Genomic DNA, 24,250 nt, shown 5'->3' with positions numbered 1-24,250 from the left:
CTTTTTGTTAAAAAGAAGGTTTTCATTGGGGTAGGGGACAGAGTTGATTGGGAAGTAACAGTGAGGTTTAGAAAGAGCATTAACAAAACATTTCTTTAATGTAAACTGAGTTGAAGCCAGATTATAAAGAGTCTTAAAGTCTAGAGAATGGAATTTGTTTCTATTTGACAGATAACATCTGGTTTTGAGCAGGAAAGTAACATGATCAGACCTACCCAAGGCAGCAGTGTGAAAAGTAAATTGAAGAGGGGAGGGACTAGGGAAAGGGAGACTATCTAGAAGGGCATGATAATAATCTAGGCTGAAGGTGAAGAGGACCTCTGCTAGGGAGGTGGGTGTGGAAAAGGAAAGATAAGATGGAGTTAATAGATACTGTGGTGGTAGTGGTGATGGTGGTGGTGGTGGTGGTGGTGGTGGTGGTGGTGGTGGTGGTGGTGGTGGTGGTAGTGGTGGTGGTGGTGGTGGTGGTGGTGGAGGAAACATTTGGACTTCATCATTTTGGGAGATAAGAGAAAGGGAAAAGTCAAATGTAACTGAGATTTTGAGCTTAGTGTACTTGGAGAATGATGTTCCCATTAAACAAAAAGTAGGAGATTGAGAAAAGGAAGTTTTTAGGGGTACAGTAACAAATTTATTTCAGAATATGATGAGTTTGAGTTGTTAGAAGGACATCTCGGTGGAGTTTTCCAGCAAGCAAATAAAAAAAAAATCAAAATGAACTTGAACAAGAAATCAGGGCTAAAGAGAATAGCACCATAGACTTATAGATGATGTAGGCAAAATCATTCATTTTATAGAAGAAACTGAAGTCCAGAGAAATGGAATGTAACCCATACCATTGGTATGGGACTCTCTTCATATGGTAGAGATGAATGCTTTGCCTGACAAGAGGGACACAGTAGAGTTGGCAAGATATGAGAACTTCAGTTTTCAGTCAGTCTGGGACTCTTCAAGTTAGAGTTCCCCTTTGGGACTATGGAAGCGAGAATCTTCAAGTCAGCTTCCAGCTTCAAGAGAGAAGCTGGAATAGACCAATCCTAGTTCAGGTTGATTAAAAAAAAGACTCAGGGATGACAGAGCAAGTAGACCTCATCATGTTACTATTCCCAGCTTATACTCTAAAGATTTCAGGGAATTTACCTTGAATGAAAGGTAAGATATGCTCTCCTGGCTGAGCTGAACTATCTTGCTCCAATTGGGAGAGCTCCTTCACACTGCATTCTCTACTATATATTTCCTATATATGTTTTCTCTGATTTTTGTTTTGCTATGATTTGGAAAAAATGGACTTCTTTGCTATTTTTTATGTGTGTTCATTTTGAAACTGGTATTAGGTGAGAAAGAGGCTGAGTCTTGAATATCAGCTCGGGGTCCTCCCTTCCCCCCAAAATGATGAAGTTATCAAAAATGATGTGGAATCTAATCATATTCCCTAGGGGAATCATACTTAAGGGATAAGATTAATATGCTTCTATAGTACCCCCTTTTTTTTGCTTTTTGGAAGGCAATTGGGGTTAAGCAACTTGCCCAAGGTCACACAACTAGTAAGTGTTAAGTGTCTGAGGCCAGATTTGAACTCAGGTTCTCATGACTTCAGGGCCAGTGCTCTGTTCACTGCATCACCTAGCTGCCCCCTACAGTACCCCCTCCCTTTCCCTGAGAAGAATAAAGTGGTGGCCTCTGCTTCCAATTTCCTGCTTCCCTTCCTGGCAGGAATGAAAGTCTCTTTTGGAGAAAGGTGGGGGAGATAATTCTGGGAAGATGGTGGAATAGGGCAGAAAATTCCAAGCTCTCAAGATTTTCCCCCACAAAAGAGTTAAAATAGCATCTTAGGGCGAATGAAATATGGGTGGAGACAAATAAGAATAGGGGCACAATCTAAATATTCCTGGAACAATTTGAGAAGATCAGAAGAAAAATCCCAGGAAGAGGTTTGGTGCCATTGAAAATTAAACATCCCCAGGCTAGGTTCCATTTTAACAATAAGCAGAAAGGCTAAAACAAGTGGCAAGTCCCTGAGGGTTGTTGGTTTGAGAGTCTGCCTCAGCCCCAGCAAGAGAAACTTTAACCCCCACTATAGTGAGTGGACTTGGGCAACTGAACCCAGGAAGACAGAGGGAATGTCTGCTGACCAGAAATGCCAGACTCAGCTGTTTTGTGAAGAGTAGCAGAGAGGAGAAGGAACAGCATATACTCAGTGAGTGCAGAAGCAGTGGGGCAGAAAGCCCCTGGCTGTGGACACTTACAGAAGGTTGGAAGTTTGACTCTGGTTCCAGATTAGAGGAGAGAATTGAAGATCTGGGGCAAGATACACCATTTCACTTATCCCAGGGCTAGATGTAATTACAAAAATTAAGTTATTACCACAAAAAAATGCAGAGGAAAAGGAGAAAGAATCCAACCATAGGAAGCTATTACGGGAATAGAGATGACTGGGGTTCATCTTCAGAAAAGGATATTGAAGTAAAGAAACCCCCAAAGAGTGACATCAAATGGTCACCTGCCCAAAAAGAATTCATAGGAGATCTTTAAAAAGAATTTAAAAATCAAATGACAGAGATGGAAGAAAAACTAAAAAAGGAAATAAGAATAATCCAAGGAAAACAAGAAGGGTAGGAAAGGAAAGCCAACCAATTAGAAAAGGAGATCAAGAATCTTAAGGAAGAAAATGACACCTTGAAAATTAGAATTAGGCAAAGTGAAGCCAGAAAAATTATAAGAGATCAAAAAATAATTAATCAAATTATGAATAATGAAAAAATAGAAGAGAAAGTGAAATATCTTATAAGAAAAACAACAGATATGAAGAATAAATAGATCAAGAGGAGAAAACATAAAAATAATCAGACTGAAAGTTATGATCAAAAAAAGAATCTTGATGTGATAATAAAAGAAATAATTAAAGAAAATTGTCCTGAAGCATTAGAACAAGGTGGGGAAAGTAGAAATAGAAAAAATTCATTGATCACCACTTAAAAGTGATTCTATGAGGAAAACACATAGGATTATCATAGTCAAATTAAGAAATCCCCAGCTCAAGGATGAAATATTAAAAATATCAAGATTATAACAATTTAAATATGATGGTGCCACAATAAGAATTTTACAAGCTCCAGCAGCAGAAATATTAAAGGACCACAGGTCATGGAACACAACATATTGAAGAGTAAAAGAACTGGGACTCTGGCCAAAAATATCATACCCTGAAAAGTTAAGTATTATCCAGAATAAAAAAAAATGGATATTTGATAAACTCTCAAACTTTCAAGACTTTGTTAAAAAAAAATCCTGAACTTAATAGAAGATTTGACATACAAGAACCAAGAGAAATATAAGGAACATACCAAAGACTGATTATAAGGTATCCATAAGGACAGATTGTTTACTTTTTATACATATAAAATGTATGTCTAAAATTCTTATTAATAATTGGGTAGCTTATAAGAAAGATTGGAGTAAACCTGAATATGATGTGAATTTTGAAAGTAAACCCATTTAGACACTGCTAAAAAGAGTAATTATTATATACAAATGAGGTGCTAGAGGAAGAATCAATATAGAGGAATTAGATGGGGAAGAAGGGATGGCAGTTCCAGTGACCTACTTTGATTGAGAATGGGTTCAAGAGGGAACAATACATATATATTTAGAAGAGCATAAAAGTCTTCTAAATTGTAAAGCCAAACATGAGCAGCTTTCCAGAGGATTGCTGCTGTGAACAGCTTTCATGTTCTGATTACACAGTATAGTGAACTCTCTATTCAGGTACAAATTAAGGTAAAACATTCACAGAAAATCAAAGTACAGTATTTACAATGTTATGATATAACAACTTATCACCAAAATGGCCACATAGTTTTCACCAAAGTGGTCACATAGTTTTAAACAAAAGATAACATTCATTTAGTAGCACAATCATTTAATAAGTCCTTAATTCAATCATCCTTAAGGAGGCAAGCCTCCTTAATTGACACAAAGTACAAAGGTCAAAGTTCTCCACCCCCAGGTCACATTGTCTTAATCTCTTCAATCAAAAGTACTCCTTTTTCTTAATTGGAGAAGTCCTTAACTCAATCATCTAAATATAAAAATCAGAGTTCTCCACCCCTAGGCCACAGAATGTCATGATTTTCTCAGTTTGCATTAAATACCCAAGGAGAGGTCTTTTCATCTTGACTCAAGGCAGGCTCTTAGCTTCCATGGTTACTCTCCCATGGTCCCAGCTCCTGCCCGAATCTATCCAACTGCCAACTGAGTTCAAAGGCAGACAGCTTTCAGTTCTTTGTCCAGATTCTTGTGCAGTTCCTGTTCCATATTGAACCTCATAGTGTGCGGTCCACCTCAAGTCCTTCACAGTTTTTGTTCTTGGGGAGACAAAGCTTAACAAAGCCACAATAACATTCATAACATTGCCCTCATCGATTCACTTTCTGCCTGTGAAATCAACATAGACCTAACAACAAGGTCTGAGGAATCAACACAAACCATCAGTAAAATCCCAGGACCTCTGAAATCATCAGAAAGACCCTCCTCCAGGATTTCTGTAAACATACAACAAGAAAATCCTCTTTCAGGGCTTCTGAACCAGCACCAAGGTCCCAGGGCTTCTGCAACAACAGTACTGTCCTCTATCAGTAGATGAATTTGACAAAGTAATATCAAAACAGAAAGACAAAGTACCTACACCACAGCCATGCCTCCTCCCAGTTCTCTTCTCTTCTCATTTCTCAGTTCTTCTCAATTGTCAGTTCAGTACTCAGTTCTCATTTCTCTTCTCAGTTCTTCTCAGTTCTCAGGTCTCTTCTCAATTCTTAGCTCCTCAGCCTCCACGATGCTTGCTCCCATAAGTTCTGGCTCCCATGAAGTTCTGGCCTCTCTCAGTTTGGGCTTTTCCTTATATGTGGCATTGGCTCCTCTCTGTTCTGTCTCTTTCTGTTATGTCAGCAAGTTCATCCCACTGTGGGATTCACAAGTTTTGGATCTTAATACTTGACACAATCATGAACTTGAAACAAGGTGCTAAGTATCTGTTTACTTGCCAATACAAGGTGTACGGAAGATCTTCAAATTCCATTACTATTACATAAATTCCAAAGAAATAAAATGGTAGGGGGTTTGGGGGAGAGGACAAGGGAAGGATCTTTACAGGGGAGGGTGAGGGAATAGGTAAAAGAGGGTAAAGAAGGGTCTTTAGATTTATAGGAATAGGAGAATAGGGAAAGGATCATTGAAGGGGGTAGGAAAGTAATATAAGGGCAAGGTAGTGGGTAGAAGTAAAGTAGAGGAGGCAGGAGGGCTAGGAAACGAGTTATGTAAAACATAAAAATAAAGATTAGGAGTAGAGTATGTTTGGGAAAGTATATGTCTATATATGTATGTATATATGTATATGTGTATGTATATATCAATAGCTATAGAGAATCATATCTAAACTTTATTGTGGCCTTCAGGGGGTGGGGAGAGGGAAAAAAAGAATAAATTTTAAACTGCACAACAGAGAATAAAAAAAACTTACAAGGAAGCAAAGACGGACAACTCTCAACACAATATGTACTATTTACCATATAGGCCTTCTTGAAATGAAAACTTATTGTTCCATATTTTGAATCCTTTCTTATGTTCTGCTATGCCCGTGGCGTGCTTTTTTTCTTTCTTTCTTGGTATTTAAGTTTCAATATTTAAGTTTATGATATGTTTTTGTTTCTTTTCTCTATTCTCTATTTTTGTTCTGGCCCTTGAGTTTAAAATAAAATTTTAAAAAAAGAAAGGAGAAAGGTGGGAGGAGAAGGGGCTAAAGATGTCTATTCTATCTCTCTTGAGCTATATAAGGACAGCATCCTCATGACACATGGGGCTCCTCTCCATTCACATTCCCCACCACTTTTTATCACTACAAGAGTAACATTTTCAAGGTAAGATAAATAGTATATGGCAAATCATTTAACTACTCTGGATGTCAGTTTCACCTGTTAAATGAGAGGGTTAGATTAGAACAGAGCTGTCAAACTCCCTGCCCATGGGCTATGTGCAGCCCATGAAACTCCTGAGTATGTCTTGAATACGATTAAAATGTAATTATGGAGCAGCTAGGTGGTGCAGTGGATAGAGTACCAGGCCTGGAGTCGGGAAGACTCATCTTCCTGAGTTCAAATCTGGCCTCAAACTCTTATTAGCTGTGTGACCTTGGGCAAATCACTTAACCCAGTTTGCTTCAGTTTCCTCATCTATTAAATGAGCTGGAAAATGGCAAACCACTTTGCCAAGAAAACCCCAAATGGAGTCATGAACATTCAGAAATGATTAAAAACAAATGAACAAATATGTGATCAAGAAATATTTTTTAAAATTAATAAAATACAATGACATAAATATTATATTTTTTAAAAAAATATGAAGCCTACAGGAAGGAACCTTCATATACAGATTAGAATTTCCCCACTACATACACCCCATTTCTATTTGTTTGACATTACCTAACTAGAGGACATCTGAAGTCTTTTCCAGTTTGGAAACTATGATCGTATATTCCTTTTATTCCTCTGACTCTAAAGTCACCACTCTATCTCCTCATAGCTTTTCTAATCATAACTCTTTGCTAAAGAAGTAGAAAAAAATGGAGCATTTCATTATGATGAAGACCAATTCAGCCTTTGTGTACAATCACTACATATTATTTCATCAATCACTCTATAGTTTTTCTGATTCCAGGAGAGTAGAAGCTGTTTGGAGGCAGGTACTTTGCTGTTTTCCTCCTTGGTACCCACAGTGCCATGCATGAAATAATCAATAAATGTTTATTAACTTGATCTGTCCCCACCTCTATCTACATCACTTCAAGAGTACAAAGCTTTAACTATAAATATCAAACAAGCTGGACTAAACTATTTAAAATTGGAGTTTCCTCTGTACTTAAATATTTTTACAGCTTTTTAAAAATAAAGCTCAATTTGCCAAAATGCTTAGGGAACAGCAGAGGGTACAGAGGCAGAGTTCTGGTCAGCTGAAATTTCTGGCTAATTTTAAGCAGAAACTCCATATTTTAACTTTTTTTTGGCAAATACTTAAAATAAAATGAGCCCACTTTCCTGTTTTAGCAAGTAATAAACATAATCCAATTTTTCTTTGATGACTGGGGATTTTGGACAGCTTTGGAATTCTGAATAGTTAACGTTTGCTGAATTAAACTAAAATTTCCAGCATTATATGGAGAAAGTATAGAAGATTAGGCTGCAGGTGCTATGACCTTAGAGTTTCTATGGAATTTGCTTTAAAAACTGTTATACGTTCTACTTCACTTTCAGGAATCAATCTAAACAGAGAAAAGCAATCCATTTAAATAAGGGTTCCAGTTAAGTGGGCTCTAATTAATAAAGTTTCACCATACATAGTTTTCCCTGGCAAATACTTATAAGGAAATGTGTAGAATTTTCTCTCACCACTGACTTCACAAATACTTCATCACTATATTCTTCAATACAGCAGCCTAAATGGTCACTTTTAAAATGTGAAAGTTTCAGTACTGTGCAGTTTTCTCTAATTGAGAAAATATGAGCTACATATACTGTACAATTTCTTAGGATTAAGAAAAAAATAAAAGAAATGGTGTGGTATAACTCTTAAATACTCATTAAACAATGGAATGAATAATGAACACTCCTCACTTTAGAAAACATAACACTTCTTTTGGATGTAAAACTCATATTTTTAAAAGACTTATGACTCTGCTGTTTACCTGAAAGTCTTTAAATGACTTCTTTAAAGATTATATAGATGGTCATACAAAAATTGTTTGGCTATATATTTAACTGTGTTCTGCTGAACCATTTTTTTTCTAAATATTTTGGGTAATACATTTGTCACACCCCTTCTGGGGTCATTCTGCCCAGCTTGCACTCATACAGGTGCCACTGTTTCATGTGTACCATTCATTCATTGTCCCCAGAGGTGCAGTGGCAACCACAATGGCATACTCAGGATGGCTGCTATCACAGGTTCTTAGATCTGCTTTACTAGGAAAGACGGCTGTTTAAGAGATCAACAATCTTTGTTTAATTACATTCATTAGTTCAGGGGAAAAGTTAGCACCCTGAACTTCAGAGAAAATCCAAACAAAGAAAGTAGAGAAAATACAAGCAGGGAACCAAAAACTGACAGACAGGGCTTCTAACTGCCTGAGAAATTGGCACAGATCAACAGACAGATCCAACTATCTGACCATTACATACGTAATTACCAGAGAGAGAAGCACCAACATCTGGGTTTTTCAAAGCCAGGGAATCCCTTAACGGCTACCCAGAATCTCATCTAATCAAATCACAAGAACACTCTTCCAATGAGTTAGCCCCAAAGCAAAATGTCAACCTCAGAGTATATATACCCTTTTAGAGTCAGAGGGCATCATGACCCTGGTGAGTCAGTGCTTAATTAGAAATTAACAAAAGGTGTGAAAGCATTCCTACAAGCAAGCCTCCCCTAAGCAAGTTTCCCTTAATGGGCTCTACAGGAGGGGGGGGGGCAGATTTTATATCCCATTAACATTAAAAGAGGGTGGCTTATAATACTACTACTGCTTTTGATGTTCTGATGATAGCACTAAGTGGCTGGACTTCTAATATAGTCATTCACAGATTCCCAACCAGGGCCTTTCTATTTGCAATTAGCTGGCTCCAACTCCAGAATTTTCAGCTCCCAAACTTGAAGTCCTCCACCAACAAACTGGACTATCACTTGACCATTTCTTCATGGGGAAGACTGTTATCTCTAGACACAGATTCAATGGAATCTCTGATTCTTTCAGTCGATTACAAAATGTTTTATAGAGTCATCTGCCTTCATCTGATAACCAAACTCCTATGATCTCTCCTAATTGATTTAAGACTTATTCATGTATTATGGTTATAGTTTATTCTTTGTGATGACATCATGATGATTGGCTGATTTGTTTGAAGTGTCAGGCCCTCTGGGATTACATGAATTGACGTTGGGGTTGGAACTATACTCCTTATACATGCATGTATTGTTTTCTTTTTTTTTTTAAGCAATTGGGGTTAAGTAACTTGCTCAAGGTTACACAGCCAGTTATTTCTGGGTGTGGTGCTAAGTATCAGAGCCCGGATCTGATCCCAGGTCATCCCGACTCTGGGGCCAGTGCTCTTACTCACTGAGCCACCTAACTGCCCCTAAGCAATTGGGGTTAAGTAACTTGCTCAAGATTACACGGCCAGGTGTTTCTGGATGGGTGCTAAGTGTCTGAACCCGGATTCTATCCCAGGTCATCCCGACTCTGGGGCCAGTGCTCTTACTTGCTGTGTTACCTGGCCACCACCACCCCCCATGTATTGTTTTCTTTGAAAATTTCCATGTATTTTATCTGTATGTGTATATTATGTGCATCCTTATACTTGACACTGACTCTTTTGGTTTTAAGTGGACGTTTTTTTCTAATGTACTGATAAATTTTGTTAATTTTTCTTCTCTTCCTCTTTTTCTTTAAAAAAATCTTTGTTACAGAAGATGTTTCTGTAGAAGGAAAAGGATTCAGGGTATTGTTTCCCTCTGGCTCTATTTGCTTAGTACATACCCTTTGAGCTGATTATATCTGGCTGATTAACCAATGAGGAAGGACACCACATAAATAACAGTTCTGAGAAGCCCTAAAAATTCTCTCAAGTTTACCCCAGAGTTCTAAGGTGATAATAATAATCACCCTAGGCAACCAGTATGCCTGTGAGAATGGAAGTTGAGGAAGCAGTTTCATACATATAACAATCAATCAAGATTTCTTAAGCACCCATTACATAATAGCAAGTTAATTGAAGAAATAAGTACATGTTAAATTAGTGAGTTAATTGATAAATGAAAAGTCAGAGAAAGAAGAAATCACTTTGGGTCAGAGTGATCAAGAAAGAACATAGATTTTGAACTATCCCTTAAAGGATGAGAAGGTATTAAGTAGATGGATAGGACAGAGGATATTCTAGGCAAGGGGAGTTACTTGAGTCGAAGTGTAACAGTGGGAATATCCAAAGTATGTCTGAAGAACAATGAGTTTACTCAGTTGAAGTAGAGAATAAATATAATGGGGATAGCAAGCATTAAGTCTGAAAAAAGCTGTTGAGACAAAACTACGTTGGGCCTGTGATTTGAGGTTAAGGAGGTCTCTAGAACTTCAGTAGATAATAGTCACTGACTGTTTTTGAGTAGTGATACAGAACAATGGTACAAAATATTTTAAGAATACTTACCTGAGAAGGGTATCTATAGAATAGATTCAAAAAGAGAGTGGATTCATGCAGAAATATTATTTTGATAGACTTGACTACAGAAGGAGGTGATGGGATGTCATGTGGAAGATGGATTAGTCTTATCCTGCTAGGTCTCTGGGGATAAAAATGGGAGTAATGGGTAGAGGTAGCAAAGAAATAAATTTGGGCTTGATGTCAGAAGATAACTTCTTTACAATTACAGTTGTAGAAAGGTCAGTGGGCTGCCTTGGAAGGTGAAAGTTTGCCTCTTATTAGAGGTCTGTAAACAAAGACTAGATGACCACTTGCCAGATATGTTGTAATAGGGATTCTTTTTCAAGGATAATTTGAAAAAAGAGATGACCACTGAGGTCCCTTCCAAACCTGAGATTCTGTGAAAGAATATTGATGCTGAAATTCTAAGCATAAACTTCTCAAAAATTGGGAAATTCATGAAAAAGGGGACACCCTCTGAGCTTCTATGAGTGTATTCTTGAAGTCTATTATAATGTAGTTCTGTGTTCATTTATCTTTTCATTTTCACAGAAAGGAAAACAACTTCAAAACTGAGCCCCAGTTTCAACCAGCGTAACTCAGATCACTAGCGTTAATGGGTCACGTCCCTGGAGGGCTCTGCATTTAGAAAAGGCTGTTTGCACATGCGAAAAGGGCTAATATATTTTGTCTAAGTCCCTGAAACAATTGATGTACTCCAGTATGGTGTATGCTTTTTATAATTACACCAGAAGAAAGCATTCTTTATGGAAATAAATGTGCTTTTTAAAAACACATTTCTGAAAAGTAGTGAGCAAGGCATTAATAACAAACTGAAATGATAAACAGAATGGAAGTCTGAGAAAAATTCTATATTTGTATTATACAGGCATTGTTTTCATTCCTGGCACCTTATTTTTCATGTACATAAAGAGAACGCAAGCTACAGCAGGGTGAGACAAAGATCAATGCTGAATGTATTACTTGGCACTGGTCAGACTCAGTTTAATAAGAAAAAAATTGATCCATTAAGCTAAACCTAATTCTTGGACCAAAATGGTTGAAATCTCTTCTTTATATTGCTAGCTTCATAAAGACCTATAATATTTGGAAGAAACAACTCAGGGCTGAGTTTAATAAGATTAAATGTATTGCAAATATACTTAACAAGAATCTATCAAGTTGTTAATGATTGCTATTAATATCAAACAATTTTTGTATAGAATTTTTTATTAGGGTAGTTGTAAAATATAGCCATAAGAAATGCAATATAAAAAGGTTTTCAGGTAATTTGAAACAGCTACAATTGCAGAACCCAAATCTTAACCTACAAGATATAGTAATTTATTTTATCAATCCAGCCTCTAACAGAAGTGCAATTCAATTTGTAAAGTATTTAAGTGTCAGTCATTAGGACAATATAGCTAAGTTCAGATGTACTGAATCTATGGTGGGTACTTATGTTGTTATATGTAGCATAACAGGAAGGTGGGTGTGATTTTTTTTGGGTCACCACAACCCAAATTCTTTCGTGAAAACATAAAACTGATTTCTGGGACATGAGTTTCTAAAGTTAAATGACTTCAGTCTTATGTTGGATGGGGAGGTGTGGGGAGAATGTAAACTGAAGGAGATATCCCACTGTCAGAGTTTTAGGCCCAAACTCCATAACTGTATGTGAATCATAGTCTTTCAGAGGTAGAAAGCACTTTGGAGATCATCTAGTCCAATCCTGTTACTTTATAGATAAGGAAACTGAGGTACAGAGCAAACCAGGGATCTTTTTTCACATTCTGTATGAGAAAACTGCCAGCTGTTTCTATTTAGGAATGTTCAGCGCATTTTTTATGTTCACTAGATTTAAAAGTACATACTCTGTAGCTATAGTAATGTAGAGTCTAGGTAGGCAAAGGAAATTGAGATACACACATATCCAGGGAATTCAATCAACAAAGACAGGAGCCTGAAAAATATATGCACCTCAAATTCTTTTTTTTTTTTTGCCTCAAGAACTGAGACTTCCATCAAAATGATCCAGATAATTGCCTCAGCCCAGACATGACACAACTGTTACATTTCAATGAAGCAGTGGCATGAAGAGTTAGTGTTTACAAACATTTTGATCAAGTTTGGGACTTACCAGTAGCAACTAAAAAGGGCCATCATAAAAATTATATTTAGTATAGATGTGATCCATATTTAAATCACTCATGAGAATATTTGAGAACATAACATAGACACACAAACTGTAACAATAGCAGGGTTTTTTTCAATGTTACCAGTATATCAAATCAGATAAGAAAAGAAAATCATGTCGTTGGACTTATTAAAATGAGAGAATCCACGACAGCTTGTGAACAGGGTGATGGGCTACCTGTCCTTTTACCTCTAGGGCACCAATTTAAATCTTCTCCCATATCAGGAGTGAGAAAAAATTGTTTCCTCCTAACAGCTGTCCAGTGTTCTATGCAAAATGAATAGGTGGTCTCAGTTCACTTCCTGGTAGATAGATGTTCACATTATAGAATTGTCACCAAGGAGAGAGGCCAGAAACTAAAAGATTATTAGGGGGAGGGGGGGAAAGGGTGGGAGAAACCACCATCTGATTCACTATACAATGCATTCTATGCTGGAAAGGTAGGGAGCTTATGAATGCATTTCAGCTCACAGAGTGCTGATCAGGTGTACTTTACAGTTACTGAATTCATTATAATAAACAACTAAACACAGCATGGGCATATGCTTATAGACTCAAAACACCCTGCCTGAGCAATATTGCAAGAGAGTACACAGACAGCATAAAATAGCTTTCTAAATTATAATCCTAGAATATTTTTTAACTACAAAGTACTTGTAGAGAACTCTGTTGATGCCCAAATTGGTTTCTAAGCATAGAAAGCTTTTCTTGGTAGCCATCTTAATACTGAATTTAAAAAATACATCTGTATATACGTATACATACATACATATACATATACATATACATATACATATATTCCGATTTAGATTGATCTTTTTTCTAATTCTTCATCCAAAGGATATAATGTAGTCCACTCTGTAATTTACTTTCAAAGATATCCTTTCAGGAGATGAAGTAACCAAAAGATATTGAAAATCCAAAGTAAATTACATCCTACTGGTTCGACTTCCCTGAAGGAATGGACTACACCCCCTGTAATCCGCTCAGCTCACATCTAATAGACAGGGGATTCAGTTCTGTCTTAATCTTTCCTAAACTGTGACTCTTTTACCACACAACATTTGTCTTCAGGACATCTATCAAATATTTAGTGTATCTTCTAACCAAATTAAATTTCCTATTAAATTACAAGCCACATTATGAATCAGAACTTTAAAATATATGTAAAATCCAATAGTATTTTGTGATACTTATCAAAGCTCATAAAAGGGATGCTCTGGAAAATGGTTTTGCATCCTATCTGAACCTGTGAACATATGATTTGCAAGTTGCACAGAGACCCCCATTTTCTTCTTACTAGTTTTCCTATTAGATTGTAACTGAAACATAAATTTTCAATGTGAGCAAGAACTAAAAACACACCAAATATGGGGAAAAAAACCATACCTCTTCCAGATGACTTCAACCCATAAAAAAAATTGGCCACAACTGGTCCTATAAGTGTCTAGTAAAGGGAATGAAGATCAGAATGTAAACCTAGGTTCTCTTCCTGGATCTGTATCAATTACACATGTGACATAATCCTGGCCTCATTTTTCTCACCTATAAACTAGGAGGGTTAGAAGTGAAAACAGAGGTTCTTGGCATTGTGAGCTTGTTTCTTTTTTAACATTTTGGTCATTGTTTTTCCAAATAATTGGTTTCTTTTGTCATCCTATGTGGTATTTTGTATGCTTTTTAAGACATGATTATGAGAAGAGATCTACATACTTCACCAGACAGTTGCCAAAAGGGTCCACAATACACAAAAAAGTACCTCCATACTAATTGATCTCTAGGCACAAAGTTCTAAAATTCAGTGGTTTGATTGTAGGACCCAAAACAAGAGACATATTGAGAAACACACACAAGGAGTGTGTGTGTGTGTGAGTGTGTTGTGTGTGTGTGTGTGTGTATGAGCATGGAAGGAGGTATTCATGCTAAGATCAGGAAACTATGCAAATTATGGAAAGTGGCTGCAAGCATTAAGAAGACTGATTTTATAACTTCCTATGTGAGAGAATATGGGCTCGGGCCAATGGCACTTTAGACCTTCACAGAGGATAAGTAATGCAATCTCATCAGTGGAGATGAACTAATTGGCTGAGGATATTATGGATTAATTGGGGTGAAATGGTTGGCTGGCTTTGTTGGGTCATAGTCACTCCTTATGCAGGTCCTAGAAAAGGGAACCTAAAGACCTGCTTGGCCCATTTGTGCCTTCTTTTTTTTCCTTTTCAGAGGAAATACTATAAAGCAGCAGAACTAAGTATGAACCTGGGCCCAAGACCTTCTTTCCTCTGATGCAAGAGTTACTAATATAATAGCTACCTTAAAACACAGGCATATAGAAGCTGAATTTGCTCTTACCTGTGTATTACAAGAGGAGAGCTCCTAGACACCAAACTGAGGGATCAAGCTATCTAGAGAATGAAGGGAAAGAGCTTCTTGAAGAGCTCCCATCTGTCGAGGAAAATAGGAGTGTACATGACCCTTTCCCTCGAAGAGTAACAAGCAAATAAAATCATGACGAAAGGAAGGAAAAGACCCAGACTTTGTTATGTGAGATTACTATTCTTGGACTATGCAAAAGATATAGGAAAGGTGGTTACCTTTCTTACACCTCGAAGTTTGTTTCCCTTGCAGGGAAGCCCAAATTCTTGATGCAGTGCACTGAGGACTGATACTTTTATGGGTCTCTGGGGAGAAGGGGGCTCACTGGAATATAAGGAATTTGACTATCTAGCAATTCCAGCTGTGTTTCCCTTCTGAGGTGACTGTCATAGACTGGTAGTATGAATCAGAAAAATGATGTAGACCTTGAGAAGAATATGGGATTCACTAGAGAGGAAGGAGAATGGGCACTTATGAGTCTTGTTTGCTATTTTTACATGTTCTGTAGGATGAGATAAAAGCAATTTTGTCTACAATACATACGTTATAGCTTACATCTTGATCTCTATAGAGACCAACTATATATAATTGGCCCAGAGTTGTAGATTTCATAGTAGCAACTCTGAGTGGGGGAGAAGAAGTCTAAGAGATGAGATTTATCTGGGGTACCCCTCAAGATCAAATTAGTCCATGTGTTCACGTAAACCCAGAATCATGGATGCTAGTCCACCAGTAACAAAAACACTGTAGACTAAAATTGCCCTTGTCTACTACCCTCTACTTAGTAAGGAAATTAAATGCTTGTTAGCTAAGTTGATTTCTGGACCCTTTCAATATCCTCATTATGACAATTTCTTGAATTATTTACTTATTGTAAGTTATTTCCCATTTTTCTGAGTTAGTAGTTTGTTTAATCAGGTCATGTGGAAATTGTTACAATTACAGGTAGTATTTTCTCACTTATCCTTTTTTCCTAATTTAGTATTATTTTTCATGCTCACACTAACCAGTCAAAGATATGGCTATACAAAGACAGATGTTCTGCAATAGCTACTATATCTATAAGCAGTTCAATTAAACTCAACTCAGTAAGCATGTATTGTCACCTATTAGTTCTGAGGATAGACCTTTTTTAAATAGTTCTTGCCCTCAAGAAGCTTACTGGATAGTTGCTGATCATCTGTTAATAAGTAGAACAATAAGAAAAAATTAAGCTTAATGCTATGTAATTAAAGTGATCAATCTAGACCTTTCAATAAAGGAGAAGAAAATACATCTCTTCTTTGCTGAGGTAGACAACTATGTGTGTAGAACAAAGCATATGTTGCCAGCTTCAGTTGATTTATTGGTTTGTTGTACAGAACTGCTTTTCTTTTTCTATTTTTACAATGGATAACTCTCTGGAGAGGAGAGGAAAGAGGGACATATTTCAAAATTGAGGTAATTTTTTAAAGATATAAATAAACATTTTAAAATATATGATCAATTCGAATGTATTGTAATGTTCATTGCTTGATATGTCCAGTGCTTTCCAATTATTTTTAAAGCATTCATGATACATAGAATTGAGACTTTTTAATAGTTATTATGCCTTTGCTTCTTTTGTTTTAAACCATAGTTTCTAATTATTTTCATCATCTTTCTTTTTGTCCATGCTTTAAAAATGAAATTATCAAGTTTTAAAATCTGTTAACTTAATTTGGAGAGCAGTATTGAATTATATTCATGTAACTTCTTGGTCTATTCACCCTATGTTCTTCCTTAAGGAAATACATTTTGGAGTTCAGAAGGAAAAAAAAAACAGCTAGTATCCCATAGTTTAAGATTCTATAAGGAAGGTCAATTGAGAGGGTATGAGATATTGTCAAGAACAAAATTCTGACAGCTACAAAATAAATTATTCCAATGAGGAAAAATATGTTATCTAAAAAGATCAATGTGACTGCATAAGGAAACAAATGATCAGTTTGGATTTTTAAAAGGCACATGTGGAAGATGGAACCAAAAATGAATCCAGGAATGACATAGCATGAAAGAATGATGTCAGAAAGGTTAAAGCATTAAATGAGAAGAGGATTTCAATAAATGGCAAAGTACAATAGAAAGTGGGAAGGAAGGAAGGAAGGAAGGAAGGAAGGAAGGAAGGAAGGAAGGAAGGAAGGAAGGAAGGAAGGAAGGAAGGAAGGAGAGAGAAAGGAAAGGAAAGGATGGAACGATAGGGAAAGGAAAGGACAGAAGGAGAGGGAAAGGAAAGGAAAGAGGAGAGGAGAGGAGCGGAGAGGAGAGGAGCGGAGAGGAAATAAAAAAGAAAAAGCAATGTTGGAAAAAAAGTGAAGATCAAGGATGAGTTAGGATTTATGTTTGGGGGGGTAGAAGATAATAGTATATACCACACAGAAAAGATAGAATAACCTGAGTACCTCAGTATTCTCTATCAAGAAGACAATCTTCAACTAGGAAGGATAAAATAAAAATGGAAATTGAAATCCAAGATAAGTGAATTTACCTGGTGGTGAACTCACCAGGTCCATAAAACTAAACCTCAAAGTACCAAAAGAACTTTTGGATATAAATGTTCAACCATTGTTGGTGATCTTTGAAAAAATTTGAAAAACAGGAGACACAGGAGGAAGGCAAATATTTCCCATTTTCCAAAAGGCAAAATAAGATGGATTTTTTAAACTACAGCCAACTAGTCTTCCTTGCAATTCCAGGAAAGATTCTCAAAAGAATTTAGAGGGTAGTTTGTGAGAATTTAGAAAGAAATCCTCAATACCCACAAGCTAGAATGGGTTAATTAAGAATGAGTCATAATGTTTTTATTTTGTTACAAGGAACAGGTGACCAGGAAAATGGAGGGAGGGTTAAATCTGGAAATTTTTTGTTGTTCAGTCACTCAGTTATGTCCACCTCTTCATGACTCCAAATCTAGAAATGACTATGCTGTAAAATCAAAAGGTATCAGTGAAACTTTTTTTAAATTCATGATAAGCTAACTTTATTTTCCCTTTAAAATTCTAATCCTATTGATTAGCATATTTTAATGAATTAGAAAGGTGAAAATAATACACAAAGTCTAGATGGATTTCAGTAAGGCAACTGAGAAAATCTCTTGTGATTTCCATTGTGTAGATGAGATGGAAAATATCCATATATAGATGGATTCTAAACCAGTTGGAAAAACAGGCTCCCAAAGTGGTTGATGGATCAGCAGAAGAAAGTATCTAGGGTAGTGTCATAGAATTCTACCCTTAGCCTTACTTTGTTCTTCATCTTAGGCACTGATATGGATTAAGGTTTAGATGGCATGCTTATCAAATTTTCATGTATTTTCAAAGTTCCAAGGTATAACTAATATTTTGGATAAGAGAATCTGAATTCAAATAATAATGAACCATATCTAATAAGACATTTAATTAGGATAAATGTAATGCCCTATGATTAAATTCAAATAATCAATGGCAAAATAATATATGGGGAAAATGTTTAGACAATAATTCATTCCAGTGACTTTCACAGAATTCCATTTCACTTTTATTCAGTAGTGTAATATGTCAGCTAAATAAGCTAATTCAGTCTAGGGCTTCATTAATAGAAGCATAATGTACAGAATAAAGAAGGTTATAACTTTATGCTATACCAATTAGACTATATCTAAAGTATTGTTATCAGTTTGGGGGTACATTCTAGGAATGGAATGTACAATGTAGGACAAATTAGAGGAAGATTATGAGGGGACTTGAAATGAAGGTAAATGAGAATCATGGGAAAAGTTAGAGATTTTTAACCTAGAGAAAAGATTTAGGGAAGATACATGATAGCAGTTTTCAAATATTAGAAAGGTTGATATATAGAAGAATTAGACTCATTTTTTCATGGTCTTAGAAAAATCAGGGCCAATAAGTAGACCAGATTATAGAGAGGTAGATTTTATCACAATAGAAGGAAAAACTTCCTAGAAATCAAAATGAGCTACCTGGAAATCAGTGAGTGCCATGCCACTGAGTCTTCAATTAGAGAACAGGTGATCATACTGTCAGGGATGACAGATAAGAGTATTTGTGTTACCGGTGTAGGATTGGGCTAGATGATCTCTGAGATCCTTTCCAATACTGACAGGATATATTTATGAAAAGAAAAAAAAAGTTTTGGTTAGTGGTTATAAGTTTTGTTATACTTAACTAGCTGCTACCAAGAAGGCAGGATTTGAGTCAAGATTTGGGGAAAAAAAAGTCATGGAAATTGGGAAGCAGATTGAAAAGGAAGAACTTTCCAAGCATGATGGATAGCCAGTGAAATGGCATAATGATAGAAGATGAAGTGTCATGTGTGAGGGACAGAAAGTAGGCTAGTATAACTGGGTCATACAAGTATACGGAGAAAAGTAAAAAGTGTAAGAAGAGTGGACAAGTCAAAAGGGACAGATTAGGAAGAGCTTTAAATGGAAGTTTATGAGATCACCAGGGAGATAGTATAAGGGGAAAAGATAAGAGGGTCCAGCAAAGATCTTTAGGTGTGACAATGGCTAATAGGTGTGACAAAGATGAAGTTTCAGCAAAAGAGTCTGAGAAGGAGCCATCAGGAGAAGCAGGAGAGAGGAGAATCATGAAAACCTAAAGAATGAGATGTTATGCAGGAAGAGAGTGATCAACAATGTCAAAAGCTGTACAGAATCAAGAAAAATGAGGACTTAGTAAAGGCCATTAGATTTGGCATTTAAGAGACCACCAATAACTTTGGAGAAAGCAGCTTCAGTTGAACGATGAGATGCCAGGCACATTCAATCATGAGGCCTATATTAAAAGTCTTTTCATCTCAATAGAACCTGATAGAGTTGTGCCTCATTTACATAACTTTTAGGAACCCACAATTACCTCCATGGCATGATAAGATAACAGAGTAGAACTTGAGATGATAGCATATATTTTAGAAATTTAACATTTAAAAATTGGTGCTGTCTTATTACTCAATTTTCCTTACCTACAATCAAAATTTAAATGCACGCTTAAGGTTAGGTCATACAAGTTTAAAAGTATAATACATTCTTTATGTATATTATATAAAGAACATACATTCTTTAAAAAGTAGAATAGGGTTGGGGAGGACAGCCTTTTGAGAGTAATAGAAAAAAGTTACTATAATATACTATTAAAAAAGGAATCTGGTTCCTTATTAAATAGATCTCCCCTAAATAAAAAGACACACAGAAAATTCTAAGGCTCATTCACTCAGTAAACAGAAAAAAAAAATGTATGACTACAAATTGGTCCTTTATGTAGTATAAAGATTTTTATTAGAAAAAAGAGAGAAAACCATCAAAATTGACTTAGAGCCATGTACCCTACTTTCAGTCAGTAGTCTTCAATGTTATAATAAAAGGAAATATGAAAGTAGAAGGACTTTGTTAACATTGGTTGTTGTGACAAAAGATAGAAAGAGAAATTATCTTTAAGGAAAACAGGACCCACAGTAATTCTTTATTGATTAGAGCCAATAGAGCCTGGATTGCAGCTATGCTGATGGTGAAACAATCTGCTGAGCTTACAGGTATTATGAAAGGGAAAGAATTAAAGGAAATAATTGCCTGTTGATTTTTCAGCAATGCCAAGAGCATTTCTGTAGTTGCATATGTATTGTCAACAGTCATCATTCATGTTAAAAGGGGGGAAAGAAAAAAAAACTTTGAATTTAATGAAAGAATGAAGAGTTTTAAGGGAATTTCAGCTAAAAAAAATCAGGAATGGTACAGAACTGGGGAACAGAAAGCATCTAGAAATCAACTAATTTTTACCCAAAGGTTATTTCTCCTAATTAATATCTGGAATTGGGGAGAGGTGAGTTTAAACCTACAAGAAAGTACAAAGCTAATTAAGGGCAGGAACTAGAAAGATTATAAAATTTAAGTATGTACAAAAAGTAGCAAGAAAAGTAAAGATAAGAAGAGAAAGGAAGAACACAGAAAGAATCAGAGATAAAACCACAGGAAATAAAAAAAAATTCACAGGTATAAAAAAATGAAAATATACACTAAAGGAAGCCTATAATAGGGTTGTAAGAGGAGAGCAAAGAGCCAGCTTTGAAAAATAAATGTTTATCTTCTATATATAAATTACATGTACCTTATATATTCAAAGCCTAGAATAAGGCTGCAAAGCATACATAATCAAGCACAAATTAACTGGGAGAAAAGGTAAGAAAAATATACTAAGGGAAAAGAGATTTTCAAATTCAATTCACTCAGGTAGGTCTTAGAAAATGTGAAGACATATGTAACTTCTTGATAAAAATCAACCCATGAAATATCAAAGGCAGACCTAATTTGCCAAAACAATAGAACCTCTTTTTTTCCCACAATGGGTAAATTGGACTGAGGAGAGATCAATGAAGCCCTTGTGATATTTTAAAGAGGAAGACTACAAGGCCAAATGCCTCAAAACCCTTAAAACCTCTCTAGCTTTATTCCAGTATTATGATAAAAACACTAATCCAGAGTAGGTGAAGGGACACCTAATGTGATTCAATGAAAGATAACCAGCATGAACTCCCAGAAAGCAGATCAAGCATAAAATGCTGACAACAGATTGTGAAGAAGTAGGGGGAAAAATGATGGGTACAAGGGACACATAGACAGAGTTTACCTGGACTTCAGAAATTCTTGATAAAGTACATGGTAAAGGACTAATAATCTTCAAGGTCAGGAAGTGTAAGGACATAAAATAAAGTGATGAAATTTTTGGAAGATATAAACCTGGCAGGAGAGTCAAGAAAAGGAGAGGGACCACAGCAATAAAATTTAACGTGATGTGGGTATGACTAGGGGAGTGAATTAATGAAATGGCAACCAATATCAAAAAAGGATCCCAACCCTCACTATTCATAGGCTCAAACCAAAATGTTTTGAGAAAAAGAAGTAACACAAGCAGATGTGATCCTGGAACAGTGTTTAGGAAAATAAGAGAATGAGACTGACACTCAATGTGATATAATATATTTCCTTCATTATATGAAAATAATGAGACCATGCTCATTTAGTCTCATAATAAAGATTCAAGAACAAAAGAAGGGAGTGTAGTGAATACAGCATTGGCTTGGGTTTGAGTCCTGGTTCTGCCCCTTACTAACTGTGTGACATTGGCTTGGTGTAATGGAGTAAAAAACCCGGATTCAAATCCTGACTCTGATATTTATTGCCTGTATGACCTTGGATAAGACACTTAATTTCCCTGGGTCTTAATTACTATGTCTATAAAATGAAGGGGAGTTGGATTAGATGTTTTCTATGGGTCTTTAAAGCTCTACATCTATGATGAACTTTACCTCTCTGAGCCTTAATTTCCTTATCTGTAATATGGGAATATTACATATATTTTTTATATAATATTATATAATATATAATTATTATAATATAATATAATATTTTTTTACTTAGATAACAGGACTGTTGTGAGATCCCATTCAGTTTTATTTATCAATTGCCTGTATACTCTAAAGGCTCATCATGATAAAGAAGTGACCTTGAAGTCTCAAAGGCTATACCAGGTAAGTATAAACTCCAATAGGTCCTACCAAGCTGCAAAGACTTGAAGCATAGATGAGCTAGAGGGGGAGAAGCATTAAGTATTTGGGCAAAGATTAAAGGAGGGAGAAAGGGAATTGATCTTATCATTGGTATATAGTACAAACCACTCCACCAGAATGAAGAAATAAATAGGGAGTTTGGGCAACAGATTATAAATCTGGCACAAAGGTTTGATACATTAATGATGGGTGATTTCAACTATCCAGATATCTGTGGGAGGCAAAAGTAGGGCAGTTAATAACTTCTTGAAAACACTCGAATGAAGTGATCATTCCATCCTAGAGTTGGTGATGAGGATATCTCTTGTGGAAGAGACTGACAAGAGGGAATCTGGATATAGGGTGAAATGCAATATAAGTTATGTGAAAACAGATTCTAAAGGATACACAGGAAATGTAGATAAGATCTCATGGTCCCACAGAGTAAACTACTTTGGGGAAGTCAGCTCAGGAAGGATGGAGACGCTCAAGAATATAATTCTGAATCCCCAAAAGGAAACAATTCACATAGAAGAGAAAAAATGGAATTTGTTTGAAGAGTCCAATGTAGTTACATGGGGAAGTCATGAACTGCCTCAGAATTCTTTTTAAAAAGAAATGTACAGAAGATAGAAACAAGGCCAGGTAACAGAGAATAAAAGGAAGAGTGGCAAGGTCATGTAAAAATACCATCAGGAATGCCAAAGCTCAGAATGAGATGAGGTTGGTGACTAAAGCTAAGGACAACAAAAAGAAATGGTTGTTATTTGCTGTGTCAGAAGAATGAAGATCAAAGAAGGCTTAGGGTAGATGGCACCTTTGGTAGGTATAGATAGGACAATGGGAAATAATAGAGATAAAGTAGACGCATAATTCTTATTTCTGTTTGCTCTGCAAAGAAAAGTGACCTTTAAACTGGAAACAGAAGAACAAAAGCAGATAATACAGAAGTGATAGCCAAGATAAGTAAAGAAATAGTACAAGAGTACTTTGTTGCTTTTGATGAATTTAAGTCATCCATCCCAGTAGAAATACATCCATAGGTCCTCAAAGAACTAGCAGGTTTTGATGGTTAAATCTACTACCATTTCTGTTTTAAAGACCATAGAAAAATGCAAGATTGGAGAAGGGTGAATGGTGTCCTGTCTTGTAAAAAGGGGATGACAAAAGGATCTGCAAAATGTAGGCTAGTGAACCTGATTGATTCCTGGTGAAATCATAGAATGGGTCATTAAAGAGATGGTTCATGAATATCTAGAAAATGAATGGTCATTAAAAAGATTCAACATAGTTTCATCAATAAAAAGTTAAACAGGTATTTGCTTTTTTTAATAGCATAACTAAAACAAATGTAATGGAAATGGTTTACCTGTATTTTATCAAAACTTTTGATACTTTCCCATTATTCTTGTGAAGATGGAAGGATATGGATTGTACAATAATACAATCATATGGATTTAGAACCTGCCTAATGGGCAGACTCAAGTTGTTAATGGCCCAAAAACTAGGCAGCTGGGAGTCTCCAATAGAGTACCATAGGGACCTGTGATAGTCTCCATAGTTTTAAAAACTTTGTATCAGTGACTTGGATAAAAACATAGTGTATTCATCAGATTTGTAGATGGCACAAAGCAGACACACTGGATGACAAAGTCAGTATCCAAAAATATTTGACAGGCTGCAGAAGTGGTGTCAAACTCAAATAGAAATCGGGGGTCATTAAGTCATACATAAGGATATGTATGGGTCACATATTGACTTAGAAAATCACACATGTATAAATATTTTTATTATTCCATCAACACATTAAAATAAAACAGAAACCACATTTTAATCTGGCTTAGTTCATACCTGGGAGTGTTGTGGGCAGCATGTTGTCCAG

This window comes from Petaurus breviceps, unplaced genomic scaffold (genome assembly GCF_028583685.1).
Source record: "Petaurus breviceps papuanus isolate PSGF00001 unplaced genomic scaffold, PetGlider_PUasm1.0 90842, whole genome shotgun sequence".
Taxonomy (NCBI): Eukaryota; Metazoa; Chordata; class Mammalia; order Diprotodontia; family Petauridae; genus Petaurus; species Petaurus breviceps.
The sequence above is the reverse complement of the archived record's forward strand: the minus strand, read 5'-3'. Positions refer to the sequence as shown.